The 13,441-nt window shown below is 48.5% G+C and overlaps 1 protein-coding gene across 9 annotated transcripts in view; it reads left to right on the forward strand.

Moving 5' to 3' along the window:
* Positions 1–6,704: 6,704 nt before the first annotated feature.
* Positions 6,705–13,441, forward strand: part of TECPR1 (tectonin beta-propeller repeat containing 1) — a 37,395-nt gene continuing 30,658 nt past the window's right edge. For 3 of the 9 annotated variants that reach the window (XR_010342810.1, XM_064376431.1, XM_021671688.2), the window contains exons 1-2: positions 6,705–6,772; positions 7,353–7,491. The gene's annotated coding sequence lies outside the window, so the exon portion shown is untranslated. Of the gene's footprint in view, positions 6,773–7,210; positions 7,492–10,920; positions 11,037–11,116; positions 12,590–13,441 lie in introns of those variants that run through there. The other 6 variants (XM_064376434.1, XM_064376433.1, XM_064376432.1 and 3 more) reach the window with 6 other exon arrangements.

Here is a 13,441-nt window from a genome sequence, read left to right on the forward strand (position 1 = left end):
GTGAGCCACTGCACCCAGTCCTGTCATTACTTTTAATGGCAAAAACCGCAATTACTTTTGCACCAACCTAATGTGACTCCATCATACTGATCATGCATTCCACTACAGATGGACACCTGGGGCTGTTGTTATACAGACAATTCTGATAAGGTGTGTGCGTACAGCACCTGAAGCACTGCTGGACCACAGTGCAGCTCTAGCTTCACCTCTATGAGGTCATGTCACTGATTTCCCCACTGATGGTACCAGCTCGTACTTCCACTCACTTAGCCTGTCTGCTGGGCAACTCAGTATGGGTTTAATTTGCATTTTCCTGCTTATAGCTGCAGTTGAGCACTTTTTCTTAAGTTTATTGACCATTTGTTTCTTTTTCTTCTTTCTACTTTTTTCTTTTGAGAGAGTCTTGCTCTATCGCCCAGGCTGGAGTGCAGTGGTATAATCACAGCTCACTGTAGCTTCAATCTCCTGGGCTTAAGCAATCCTCTTGCCTCAGCCTCCCTAGTAAGTGAGACTACAGGCATATACCACCACACCTGGCTAATCAAAGAAATTTTTTTGGGGCTAGGCACAGTGGCTCATGCCTGTAATCCCAGCACTTTGGGAGGCCAAGGCGGGCAAATCATGAGGTCAGGAGACTGAGACCATCCTGGCCAATATGGTGAAACCCCATCTCTACTCAAAATACAAAAATTAGCTGGGTGTGGTGGCACATGCCTGTAATCCCAGCTACTCAGGAGGCTGAGACAGAAAAATCGCTTGAACCTGGGAGGCAGAAGGTTGCAGTTAGCTGAGATCGCACCACTGAACTTCAGCCTGGTGACAGAACAAGACTCTGTCTCAAAAAAAAAAAAAAAAATTTTTTTTTTTGTAGGGATAGGGGCTTGCTTTGTTGCCCAGGCTGGTCTCCAACTCCTGACCTGAAATGATCCTCCCACCTCGGCTTTCCAAACTCTGACATTACAGGCATAAGCCACCATGCCGGGAGATTCCTGGCTCTCAGAGAAACGTAAGATGTTGTGGAAGTTCACACCTGCTGGCCAGGTGCCATGGATCCTCAGGACCCTGCCTGCCTGGGATTTCCTGTGGAAGGCTCAGGGGAACAGAGACCAGGAGGTGCTTCAGCTGACCCCACTGGGGGCAAGTCCTGCCTGTGGCGATGGTTAGTGGAGTTCTGTTTCTGTGCTGGAAAGGGAACTGACAAAGTTGGGATGAGAAACATCATGCTGGAATAGGTTAATTACACGAAATGAAACTCATTTGTGTGAATGATGATAAAACACAATGCAAGACATTTTAGGTATGATAATTGGTTTGACAAATTATATTTCTGGAGTCAAAGTATACAGACATGCTCCTTGAAAAATTATGCAGGCATAACACAGATTGGAGGTTGGTTTAGAACATACTGTGCAAGTTTACCATTATCAGGAGCTCCTCAAATTACTGTCAGGAACAGTCATGTGGTGTTGTGCAGAGCAATGCACAAAGCAAGCTTCCAGCCCACTGCTAAATACAGAGACCATATGGATGCCTACTGGGACGTACACATTAGGGACTTCAATTAAAGGGAGATGGCAAGTTTTATATTGTTTGCTGGAAAGTGGTTTCTGTTCAGCCAGGGACCTGGCCTTTCATATGTCTATTCCTGATCCTTGTTACACTGGAAAGGGGTCTCAATATAGACCCTAAGAGAGGGTTCTTGGACTTCACATAAGAAAGAATTTGGGGCGAGTCCATTAAGTGAAAGCAAACTCATTAAGAAAACAGAGGAACAGGCTGGGTGCAGTGGTTTATGCCTGTAATCTCAGCACTTTGGGAGGCCGAGGTGGGCACATCACTTGAGGTCAGGAGTTCGAGACTAGTTTGGCCAACATGGTGAAACCCTGTCTCTATTAGAAATTTAAAAATTAGCCAGGGGTGGCAGTGTGCACCTGTAATCCCAGCTACTCGGGAGGCTGAGGCAGGAGAATTGCTTGAACCCGGGAGGTGGAGGTTGCAGTGAGCTGAGATCTCACCACTACACTCGTCAGGGCAACAGAGCAAGACTCCATCTCAAATAATAATAATTAGCATCATCATCATAAATAATAAAAAGAAAAAAGTAAAGGAATAAAAGAACGACTACGCCAGGCTGGGCACGGTGGCTCATGCCTGTAATCCCAGCACTTTGAGGGGCCAAGGTGAGCAGAGTTAGAGGTCAGGAGTTAGAGGCCAGCCTGGCCATCATGGTGAAACCCATCTCTACTAAAAATAAAAAAAATTAGGCCAGGCACGGTGGCTCATGCCTGTAATCCCAGCACTTTGGGAGGCTGAGGTGGGCAGATCACCTGAGGTCAAAAGCTCAAGACCAGCCTGGCCAACACAGTGAAACCCCATCTCCTTTTTTTTTCTTTTTTTAAAAAAAATTTTTTTAAATTTTCTTATTTTGACAGCAAACCAAATACCATGAAACCCTGTCTCTACTAAAAATACAAAAATTAGCCAGGCATGGTGGCACGCACCTGTAGTCCCAGCTACTTGGGAGGCTGAGTCAGGAGAATCACTTGAACCCGGGCGGCGGAGGTTGCAGGGAGCCAAGATTGTGCCACTGCACTCCGGGCTGAGTGAAAGAATGAGAGACTCTGTCTCAAAAAAAATAAAAAAATAAAAATTAGCCAGGCATGGTGGTGGGTTCCTATAATCCTAGCTACTCAGGAGGTGAGGCAGGAGAATCACTTGAACCCAGGAGGCAGAGGTTGCAGTGAGCTGAGATTGCGCCACTGCACCGCACCCTGGGTGACAGAGTGAGACTCTGTCTCATAAAAAATAACAATAATAAATAAAAAATAACAAAAAGTAAAGGAATAAAAGAATGACTACTCCACAGGCAGAGCAGCAGCATGGGCTGCTGGGCTGAGTATACTTATAGTTTTCTTCTTGGTTCTGTGCTAAACAAGGGGTGGATTTTTCATGAGTTTCCCAGGAAAGCGGAGGGCAATTCCTGGAACTAAGGTATCCTCCCCTTTTTAGGCCATATAGGGTAACTTCCTGAGGTTGCTGTGGCATCTATAAACTGTCATGGCACCAGTAGGAGTGTCATTTAGCATGTTAATGCATTATAATTAGTGTATAATGAGCAGTAAGGACAGGCAGAGGTCACTTTCATCACCATCGCGGTTTTGGCTGGCTTCTTTACCTACTGCATCATGTTTTATCAACAGGGGCTTTGTGACCTGTATCTTGTGACAGCAAACCTCCTGACCTGTGATTGAGAATGCCCAGCCTCCTGGGAATGCAGCCCAGCACTTCTCAGCCTCATTTTACCCAGCCCCTGTTCAAGATGGAGTCACTCTGGTTCAAACACTTCTGATCCTTGTACTGTAGCACTGACTTGTCAATTTATCCTACTGTGAAAGGAAAATAAATCTCGAGACCCCAAGATCACTAAGCCAAAGAGAAAAGTCAAGCTGAGGATTGCATCAGATAAACCTGCCTCCCATCTTATTCTTCAATAAGATAGCTAGAAAATTAAAAAGCGTCACATACCTCCCTCACAATTTGTCCACAAGGAAATTCCTTTCGGGCCTCAAGATTTTTGCCCTAAAACAGTTCTGATGAATTTTACCCTGGCAATGTAAATTGACAGCTTATCTTCACAGGTACCAAGTAGGAAGTCATCCCTCTGCTCACTGAAGACAAATGTATATCTGATTGCTTCCTCTGCTCTATTGTTTATACAGAAATGCAGATTCACTGAGCCAGACAGTGACTGAGGCATAAGTGACTATTCCTCTACTTCCCCCACCACATGTAAATTGTGTATTCAGTGAAAGGCTGATCACAGACTCAAAAGAATGCAACCTTCTGGCTGGGCGCAGTGGCTCACGCCTAAAATCCCAGAACTTTGGGAGGCTGAAGCGGGTGGATCACCTGAGGTCATGGGTTTCAGACCAGTCTGGGCAACATGGCGAAATCCTGTCTTTACCAAAAATACAAAATAAGCCTGGCGTGGTGGCATACACCTGTAGTCCCAGCTACTCGGGAGGTTGAGAAAGGATAATCGCTTGAACCCAGAAGGCAGAGGTTGCAGTGAGCTGAGGTCTCACCACTGCACTGCAGCTTGGGCGACAGAGTGAGACTCTCTCTCAATAAAAAATAAAAAATAAAAAAACTTAGGGTATGGGGACATGGGTCCCCAGCCCCTGAATTCAGGAAAACTATACTGAACTTTGTCAGCGCACATGAAAACTGCAAAGGGCCACAAAAAGCTCCTAATTCAATGTCTCTTTTAATATGGAAACTAAAGCTAAAGAGGCGATACATGGCTACAGAGTGTCACAGGCAGAACAGAACCCAGGGCTCCCTGCCTCCAGGCCGTTTCTGCAGCAGTCTAGTGACCACTCATCCTCCTTCCACTAACAGCACCCTAATCTTCCTCTGAAGAAACACCCCCTGTGCCTGGTTGAGCCCTTCAGGTGGGCTCTGCCCACATCTCCAGATGAAGTCCACAAATGCCAATCCCTCAGGCCCAAACTAAAGTCAAGGTTAGACACAACTCTGCAGAGCCACCCAGAGTGAACAGGAGGCTTTTCTTCCACTAGAGCTGGCCTATGTGGGGCTCCCCAAGACATGAAGGCCCACGAAAAGCCTATCTGCATCCCCAGAAATGAGAGAGAACTGACGGATATGTGTGTGGGGGGAAGGGGCACTAGGTCCAACCAGGTGACACTGCTTTAGCCTCAGTGTCAGGTACTAATTGGCCTTTCATCAGAAACCCTTTTTTTTGTTTTGTTTTGAGGAGTTTCACTCTTGTTGCCCAGGCTAGAGTGCAGGGTTCAAGCGATACTCCTGCCTCAGCCTCCCAAGTAGCTGGGATTAAAGGTGCTTGCCACCAAGCCCAGCTAATTTTGCATTTTTACTAGAGATGGGGTTTCACCATCTTGGCCAGGCTGGTCTCAAATTCCTTACCTCAACTGATCCACCCACCTTGGCCTCCCAAAGTGCTGGGATTACAAGCGTGAACCACCGCACCTGGCCCAGACAGCTTTCTTTTTTCTCCTTTCTCTATCCTAACCTTGCCAGTTTTCTTCCAGGTGGGATACAGTGGTTTCAAATCCCAGCTCCATCGCTTACATGAGTGGCTCCACCTCTGAGCCTGTGTCCTCATCTGTAAAATGGGAATGACACTGCCAGCTCTTTGGGTTGCTGGGAGGATGAAATGAGAAGGTTCAAGTAAAGCACTTACATCAGTGCCCAGCACACAGCAGGCACACACATATTATTATTAATATATTAGGTCAGCTTGCACTGGGTGTTGTCACTGGCAATAGAGTTTGAGCAATCCAGGGCCTGTTATTGACACCATAACATGCTATAGTCACAAAATCACATGTGCTTCCAAGAATCCTTCTGAAAGAGTAAAGCTTTAAGTGTAGTTCTGGGGGTTCAGTCAGGATGGTGGGAGAGATTGTAAAATTATAATAGTCACAAATCTTCTTGGAAGGCCGGAAGGTTTTTGCAAAAGCCTTGGGAAGAAGGTTATGGCTAAAGGCAGCCTAATCCCCTTTCCTTGTGCAAATAACATAGAGTAGGCCAGGTGTGGTGGCTCATGCCTGTAATCCCACCACTTTGGGAGGCTGTGAGGGGCAGATCACAAGGTCAGGAGATCGAGACCATCCTGGCTAACACAGTGACACTCCATCTCTACTAAAAATACAAAAAATTATCCAGGTGTGGTGGTGGGTGCCTGTAGTTCCAGTTACTTGGGAGGCTGAGACAGGAGAATGGCTTGAAACCAGGAGGCAGAGGTTGCAGTAAGCCGAGATCGTGCCACTGCACTCCAGCTGGGGCAACAAGAGTGAGACTCCATCTCAAAAATAAAATAAAATAACATAGATACAAAGGAATGTAAACGAGTTTATCTAAATAAGTTGTTTACTCATGTGGTCCTAAAACTAACCCTTAATCATTCGCGGGACCGACGGCTCTCTGTGGGGCGGGCAACCAGATTTGTTACCAACAAATGATGTTTGCTTTAGGTCTCAAACCTGGCCACATTATCCGCAAGTGTGTTGACTCAGAGCCTCTGTTATTAAATCTACACTGAATAAATGCCTGGAGTGCCAGCTGGTCAGGGTTGGCGCCTGCTAACTCTCTCTGCAGTGTCTGTGGCCATGGACCCCTAGCCTGCTCTTTCACTGTATTCTATGTTTGAGTGCATTTATTTGTTCATCCGTCGCTGGCTCAGGGTCCGCAGGTCGGACCTCGACATGTAGTGTGTGCTCAAGGACTACGTCTCAGTTCGATGGAGACCAGGAAGACACCCGTTCCCTGCGTCCTCTCCACGCCACACGCCGAGCGCCCACACGCTGCTCCTCAGGTCGCCGCAGCGCCGCGTACCCAGGTACCCTCCCGGCCACCCCGTCTCCTCGCCTGCGGGCCGTGTCCATACCGCCTTCTCTGCTCCTGCAGGCCGTATCCTGGAGGGCGGCCGGGCGGTTCGCGGGCCGGCGCCGCCAGAGAAAACGCTGGAACTCTCTTCAGCGGACTGAGGACTCTTGACCTGGCGGGACCCCGGAAGTGGGCGGGCGCGCGACCTCGAAGCTCTGGCGCGGCGTGCCGCAGCCAATCGCACGCCCCAGGCCGCAGCGTCCCGGCGAGACTGGCCAATGGGCGCGGGGCCTGATGCCGCTTCCGGCCCGCCTTCTTGCCTGGGCCCCTGGAGGGCTGGCCCGCTTATCCAGGCAGCCAAGGAGCAACGATTGCGACTCCGCCTCGCGCCGCGCTGGCCCAGGTGAGTGCAGCGCGGCGCCCCGGCTGCAGCGGCGGCCAGGGCCGTGGGATAGATTGGGGCGAGGAAGGGCTGGGCGCGCCGCCTTCCCCACCACCCCCAGGCTGTGTTTGCCTGAACACTCACGGGGAGGGAGGAAGGAGGGATAGCACTTGTCCTTTCGCCTGCACACCTGGAGAGTGCCGCCCCCGTTCCATGCCCTGGAACGCCCACAGGCTAGCGCAGTGGCCATGCAGGTGACACTCCCCACTCTAGCCTTTGGACTGGCGCCGTAGGAGAAGCGGATCGCTGGATCCTGGTTGTTTTCGAGAATCACGCAGCAAGGGGCCTGCCTAGCCCTCTCCCTGGCCGTTGATAGGAGCAAATCTGCTTGTCGTGAGATTAGCTTCGGCAGATGGTCAGGGCCCGGAGCTCCAACATATGCTATTGGTGGCGTTGCAGGGGCCCCACCTGTCACCCAAGTGTACAGAACTGGCTGAGCGCCAGGCAGACTCACCTCCTGCCCGGCTGGGCTGGGCGGACCCTATTCTTCAGGAAAGAATCAACTACCATGCAAATTCTGCTGCTGCTTCCCACCTTTTAGGACCCCGATGTCGCTTTTGAGCAGCCCCTGCAGCTTGCAGCCTGCGAGCTACGGTAGTAGGCATTGCCGACTCTTGTGACAGTGCAATAGAAAAACAAGCAAGAAACCTTTTAGGAAGGACTCCTAAGGCTCCGAGGAGGTAAGTGCTTGGGGAGTGTTCTTGGGACCTCGGCTTTTCCTTCACCACATTTCTGTCCCCGCTTATCTTGGGTGCTTTTTTTGGTCTCTGAAAGGATCTCTGAATAAACCGATACAGAAAGGCAGATCTTCTTCGTGTAACAACTGAAGGTTCAACTCACATTCATTCTGTAGAAATTCTTGGTGAATTAGAGGCTGCTGATTTGGAAGATTTTCCTCCGTCCCTCTAACCCTACAAAACTAAGAAGTCCCAGGATCCCTGAATCATGGGACTTCATGCTCCAACCCCTCTTTCAAGAGTCCTCTGACCCAGTGACACTGCACAAGTTGCCTGATCAGCTCACAGGCAGAAAGTGGCCCATGAGGAGCTATGGGGAGCCTCCTGGCAGAGGCAGAAAGAAAGTGTGGCTGACCAAGCATGTTTACCAGATGTCAACTCTAGCTGGGAAGTGATGGGTCACTGGGTCTCCACTCTAAAGGGAGTTTGTAAATACAACAATCCCCACCCCTTCCTTTCACTGTAGCATAGTCTCCTTCCATTAACTGACCCGAAGGTTCAATTGTGTCTATGAGGAAATGAATGCTTAATCATTTCTCTGAAGGAAATTCGAAGTCTCCTTTCATTGAGCTCAACTTGCAGACTGAGTCTAACTAAACTGCTTGCTTATCCAGTGAATTCTGAGCTATCTTTGTTTTTTTGTTGTTGTTGTCATTTGTTTTCCTCTTTGAGACAGGGTCTCCCTCTGCTGCCCAGGCTGGAGTGCAATGGCACAATCATAGCTCACTGTATCCTCAAACTCCTGGGCTCAAGTGATCCTCCTGCCTCAGCCTCCCAAGTAGCTAGGATCACGGGCACAAGACACCATACCCAGCTAATTTTTCTTTTTTTTAACTTTTTGTTTTTGTAGAGACGGGGTCTCCCTGTGTTGCTTAGGCTGGTCTTGAATTCTTGGGCTCAAGCGATCCTCTCACCTCAGCCTCAAAAAGTGCTGGGATTCTAGGCATGAGCCACTGCTCCTGGCCTCTGAGCTGTCTTTGAAGACTAACATATTTAGCACTATAGAAAGTGACAATTTAAAAAAAAAAAAAAAAAAAAAACCTTCATCTTCCCCCCAGCATTTTATTGAAGATTTTCGCACATACAGCCAAATTGAAAGAATTATACAGTCAGCATCCTCATCCCACCAGCTAGATTCTACTATTGACGCTTTACTTGCCTTATCACGTATCTGTCCACCAATCATGACCTTACTTTTTAAGTTATTTATTTATAGTATTGTTTTCCCTGGAGAAGTATTTCTGTCTCAGATCAGGGGGTTGGCAGTGTGTTGCAAGTAGGTGGTGGTGATTATCCTTAAATGTTGTTTCAACACCCACTGTATACAGAGATTATTATGGAAATGAAGAGGCCTAAGATAGACCAGAAAGGGACTTGGTTTTGTTTTTCTGGTTTTTTTTTTGTTTTTGTTTTTTTGAGACAGAGTCTCTCACTCTGTTGCCCAGGCTGAAGTGTAGTGGCGTGATCTTAGCTCACTGCAGCCTCCACCTCCCAAGTTCAAGCAGTTCTCCTGCCTTAGCCTCCCAAGTATCTGGGATTACAGGTGCGCACCACCATACATGGTTAATTTTTGTGGTTTTAGTAGAGATGGGGTTTCATCATGTTGGCCAAGCTGGTCTTGAACTCCTGACCTCAGGTGATCCGCTCGCCTCAGCCTCCCAAAGTGCTGGGATTATAGGCATGAGCCACTGTGCCCAGCCCTGGTTTTTTATATTTTATTTTTATTTTTTGAGACAGGGTTTTGCTCCCTCACCTAGGCTGGAGTACAGTCTCTCGATCTCAGCTCTCTGTAGCCTCGACCTCCCAGGCTCAAGTGATCCTCCCATCTCAGCCTCCCAAGTAGCTGGGACTACAGGAGCACACCATCATACCCAGCTAATTTTTGCATTTTTTGTAGAGACAGAGTTTTGCCATGTTGCCCAGGCTGATCTCAAACCCCTAGGCTAAAGGGATCCAACCACCTCAGCCTCCCAGAGTGCTGGGTTTACAGACATGAGCCACTGCACCCGGCTGATTTTTTATTTTTTAAGAGATGGAAAAGAAGTGGCAACTAACAATGCCGAATAAAAAGTAAATAATACCAAGTAAAAATACCAAGCGACATCAGTAGTAGTCATTGAATTCTTGCTGAGTACTGAACACATTATTAAAAGCTCTGTGGCCATATTATCTCATTTAATTCTCATAACAAATAGGTATGTATGTTACTGTCCCATTTTGCCTTTTTAATTTTTTTTAGATGGAATTTCACTCTGTCACCCAGGCTAGAGGGCAGTGGCACAATCTTGGCTCATTGCACCCTATGGCTCCTGAGTTCAAGCAATTCTCCTGTCTCAGCCTTCTGAGTAGCTGGGACTATGGGCCCATGCCACCATGCCTAGGTAATTTTTATATTTTTAGTAGAGATGGGGTTTCACCATGTTGACCAGGCTGATCTCAAACTCCTGACCTCAAGCGATCCACCCGCCTAGATCTCCCAAGATGCTGGGATTACAGGCGTGAGCCACCATGCCCAGCCCCATTCTGCCTTGTATAGATTAGGAAATTAAGGCACAGAGCCGTTAGTTAGCTTCTGGTGGTACAAGAAAATGAGGATACCAGAATGCAGCATTCTGAGATCCAGGCAGCTCTGAACTCTCTTAGTCACTGTAAAGATGCCAGAGGGACCCTCAGGCCTGATTAGTGAGGCACGAAGGGGTAACTGGAGGTCACCAGGGGTCCCAACTCAGGCCCCTGGACACAGATGCCAGTTTCAAATGGTGCCAAAAGGCTGCTGTTCTGATTTTCGTATGTTTGACAGGCCTTGGTGCCCTGGGGTGGCCACTCTACGTGGGGTTGTTACTGCCTGGGCTCGCTCCATTCTGCTGGGCGTCTCCCTCCTGTTTTTCTCCTCCCCTTCCTGTTATGGGAATTTCCCAGAGCTGAGCTTTTGTTCTGCTTCCTGTCTTCCCGTTTCTCATCCTCTCTCTCACTTCCTTCTCAGCCTGCATTCTGTCTTCTTGGTGTTTGTAAGATATGCCTTGTCCTGGCCAGGGGTGGGGGCTCACACCTGTAATCCCACACTTTGGGAGGCTGAGGTGGATGGATCACTGCAGGTCAGGAGTTCGAGACCAGCCTGGCCAACATAGTGAAACCTTGTCTCTAAAAATACAAAAATGGGCCAGATGTGGTGCTGCAAAGGTCTATGATCCCAGCTACTTGGGAGGCTGAGGTAGGAGAATCACTTGAACCCAGAAGGCGGAAGTTGCAGTGAGCTGGGATGGCACCATCACGCCAGCCTAGGAAACAGAGGAAGACTCTGTCTCAAAAAAAAAAAAAAAAAAAAAGATATACCTTGTACCCAAAGAGCCAATTTTCTTTTTTTTGAGACAGAGTCTCGCTTTGTTTCCCAGACTGTAGTGCAGTGGCTTACTCTCGTCTCACTGCAACGTCCGCCTCCTGGTTCAAAGGATTCTCCTGCCCAGTCTCCTGAGTGGCCAGGATTACAGGTATGTGCCACTGTACTTGGCTAATTTTTGCATTTTTTTAGTAGAGACAGGGTGTCACCATGTTGGCCACGCTGGTCTGGAACTTGGCCTCAGGTGATCCATCCACCTCAGCCTCCCAAAGTGCTGGGATCACAGGTGTGAGCCACTGTGCCTAGCCTTTTTTTTTTTGGTGTGTGGCAGCTGCTCTGTTTTCAGATGTACTTCTATCTCATGCCATCGTCACAGTCACCCAGCCATCTGGAGCACCCGCATGAGTCTGGCATGCTGCAGGAACGTGGGCCCAGCCTCCAGGCACCTGAATAAACCCTGCCTGTCTCCTATTGCTCTGGTTTTTAAGTCAGACTGGTTGTGTCTTCATCTGTAGGTGCTTTCCTCTCTTCAGGCCCCTGGGCAGTGTCCTGGATTGGATCTGGGAGCCGCCCTGTTGGGCAGAGCTTCTCCTGTGATGGCCCCTGTGGCTTCATCCTGTAGCTCTGTGTTTGGCTACGTTGTATCTGGCCATGTGGCCCTGCCATAGTGGAAAGACTGTTCCTACCAGGAGCCAGGGCTCCAGGAAGGACACCCATGAGAGCAACATCACTATTGGCCTTGGAGGTGGGGCCAGGCGTGGCCAGTGGCAGAGCTTAGAATAGCCTTGGCTATGCTTACAAAGCACAGAGAAGGAGGAGAGAAAGGGCTGGGTGCATTGGCTCATGCCTGTAATCCTAGCGCTTCGGGAGTCCAAGGTGGGAGGATCACTTGAGGCCAGAAGTTCAAGACCAGCCTGGGCAACCTAGCGAGAGCCCATCTCTACAAAAAAATTAAAAAATTAGCCAGGTATGGTGGCACATGCCTGTAGTCCCATCCACACAGGTGGCTGAGGCAGGAGGATGACTTGAGCTCAGGAGTTCAAGGCTACAGTGAGCTATGACTGCACCACTGCACTCTAGCATGAGCAACAGAGCAAGACCCTCTCTCTAAAAAAAAAAAAAAAAAAAAGAGAAGATAAGAAGAAAGAAAAGAATAGAGAATGGCAGAAGAAGAGATCCTGGGGAAGAGGAGGGAGTCACTGAGGGAGCATAAGGAGAATACCTCTATGTCCTTGAATTCACATGGTCACATTGGCTATGGCTAGAATGCCAGACCTGTGTAAATGCCCTCACCATGCCCAGGTAGAGGTCAGCATAGGGGAAGGAGACCTGCCCACTGGGGAAAGGGCGCCTGGGGAGGCAGTGGGGTAGTTACATCTTTTGAGATTCAACTAAATCTGTAAGCTTTCATTGATTCTTTTGAAAACAAAGATCTGGCCAGGCATGGTGGCTCAAGTCTGTAATCCCAGCAGTGTGGGAGGCCAAGATGGGAGGATTGCTTGAGGATAGGAGTTTGAGACCAGCTTGGGCAATATAGTGACAGTCTGTCTCTACAAAAGATTTTTTAGAATTAGCTGGGTATAGTGGTGCATGCCTATTGTCCCAGCTACTCGGGAGGCTGAAGCAGGAGGATCGCTAGAGCCCAGGAGTTCAAGGCTGCAATGAGCTGTGATCAAACCACTGCACTCCAGCCTGGGCATCCAAGTAAGACCCTCTCTCTACTTTTTAAATTCTTTTTTTTCAGACAGAGTCTCACTCTGTCACCCAGGCTGCAGTGGAGTAGCACTGTCTCAGCTCACTGCAACCTCCATCTCCCGGGTTCAAGCCATTCTCCTGCCTCAGCCTCCTGAGTAGCTGAGGCTACAGGCACACACCACCATGCCTGGCTAATTTTTGTATTTTTAGTAGTAGAAACGAGGTTTGACCATGTTGGCCAGGCTGGTCCTGAACTCCTAACCTCAAGTGATATATTTTTTTAATTCTTTCAAAAACAAAGAAGAGGCCAGGTACGGTGGTTCACGCCTGTAATCCCAGCACTTTGGGTGGCCAAGGCAGGAGGATCACCTGAGTTCAGGAGTTTGAGACCAGCCTGGCCAAATGGTGAAATCACATCTCTGCTAAGAATACAAAAATTAGCCAGGCATGGTAGTGCACACCTGTAGTCCCAGCTACTGGGGGAGCTGAGGCAGGAGAATCATTTGAACGCAGAGGTGGAGGTTACAGCGAGCAGAGATTGCACCATTGCACTCCAGCCTGGATGATAGAGCGAGACTCTGTCTCCTAAAAAAATTAAAAAATTAAAATAAATAAACAAAAACGCAAGTAATAGTCACAGTAGAAGTGTCCGTGGTTAAGCCGAGCACAGTGTCTCATGCCTGTAATCCCAGCACTTTGGGAGTCCGAGACGGGCAGATCACCTGAGGTCAGGAATTTGAGACCAGCCTGACCAACATGGAGAAACCCTGTCTCTAAAAAATAATAATAATAATAATAATGTCTCTAAAAATAATAATAATAAAAAGAAGTCTTGAACTCCTAACCTCAAATGATCTATTT

This window comes from Aotus nancymaae, unplaced genomic scaffold (assembly GCF_030222135.1).
Source record: "Aotus nancymaae isolate 86718 unplaced genomic scaffold, 86718_ANA_hifiasm-v0.15.2.pri h1tg000015l_0, whole genome shotgun sequence".
NCBI lineage: Eukaryota > Metazoa > Chordata > Mammalia > Primates > Aotidae > Aotus > Aotus nancymaae.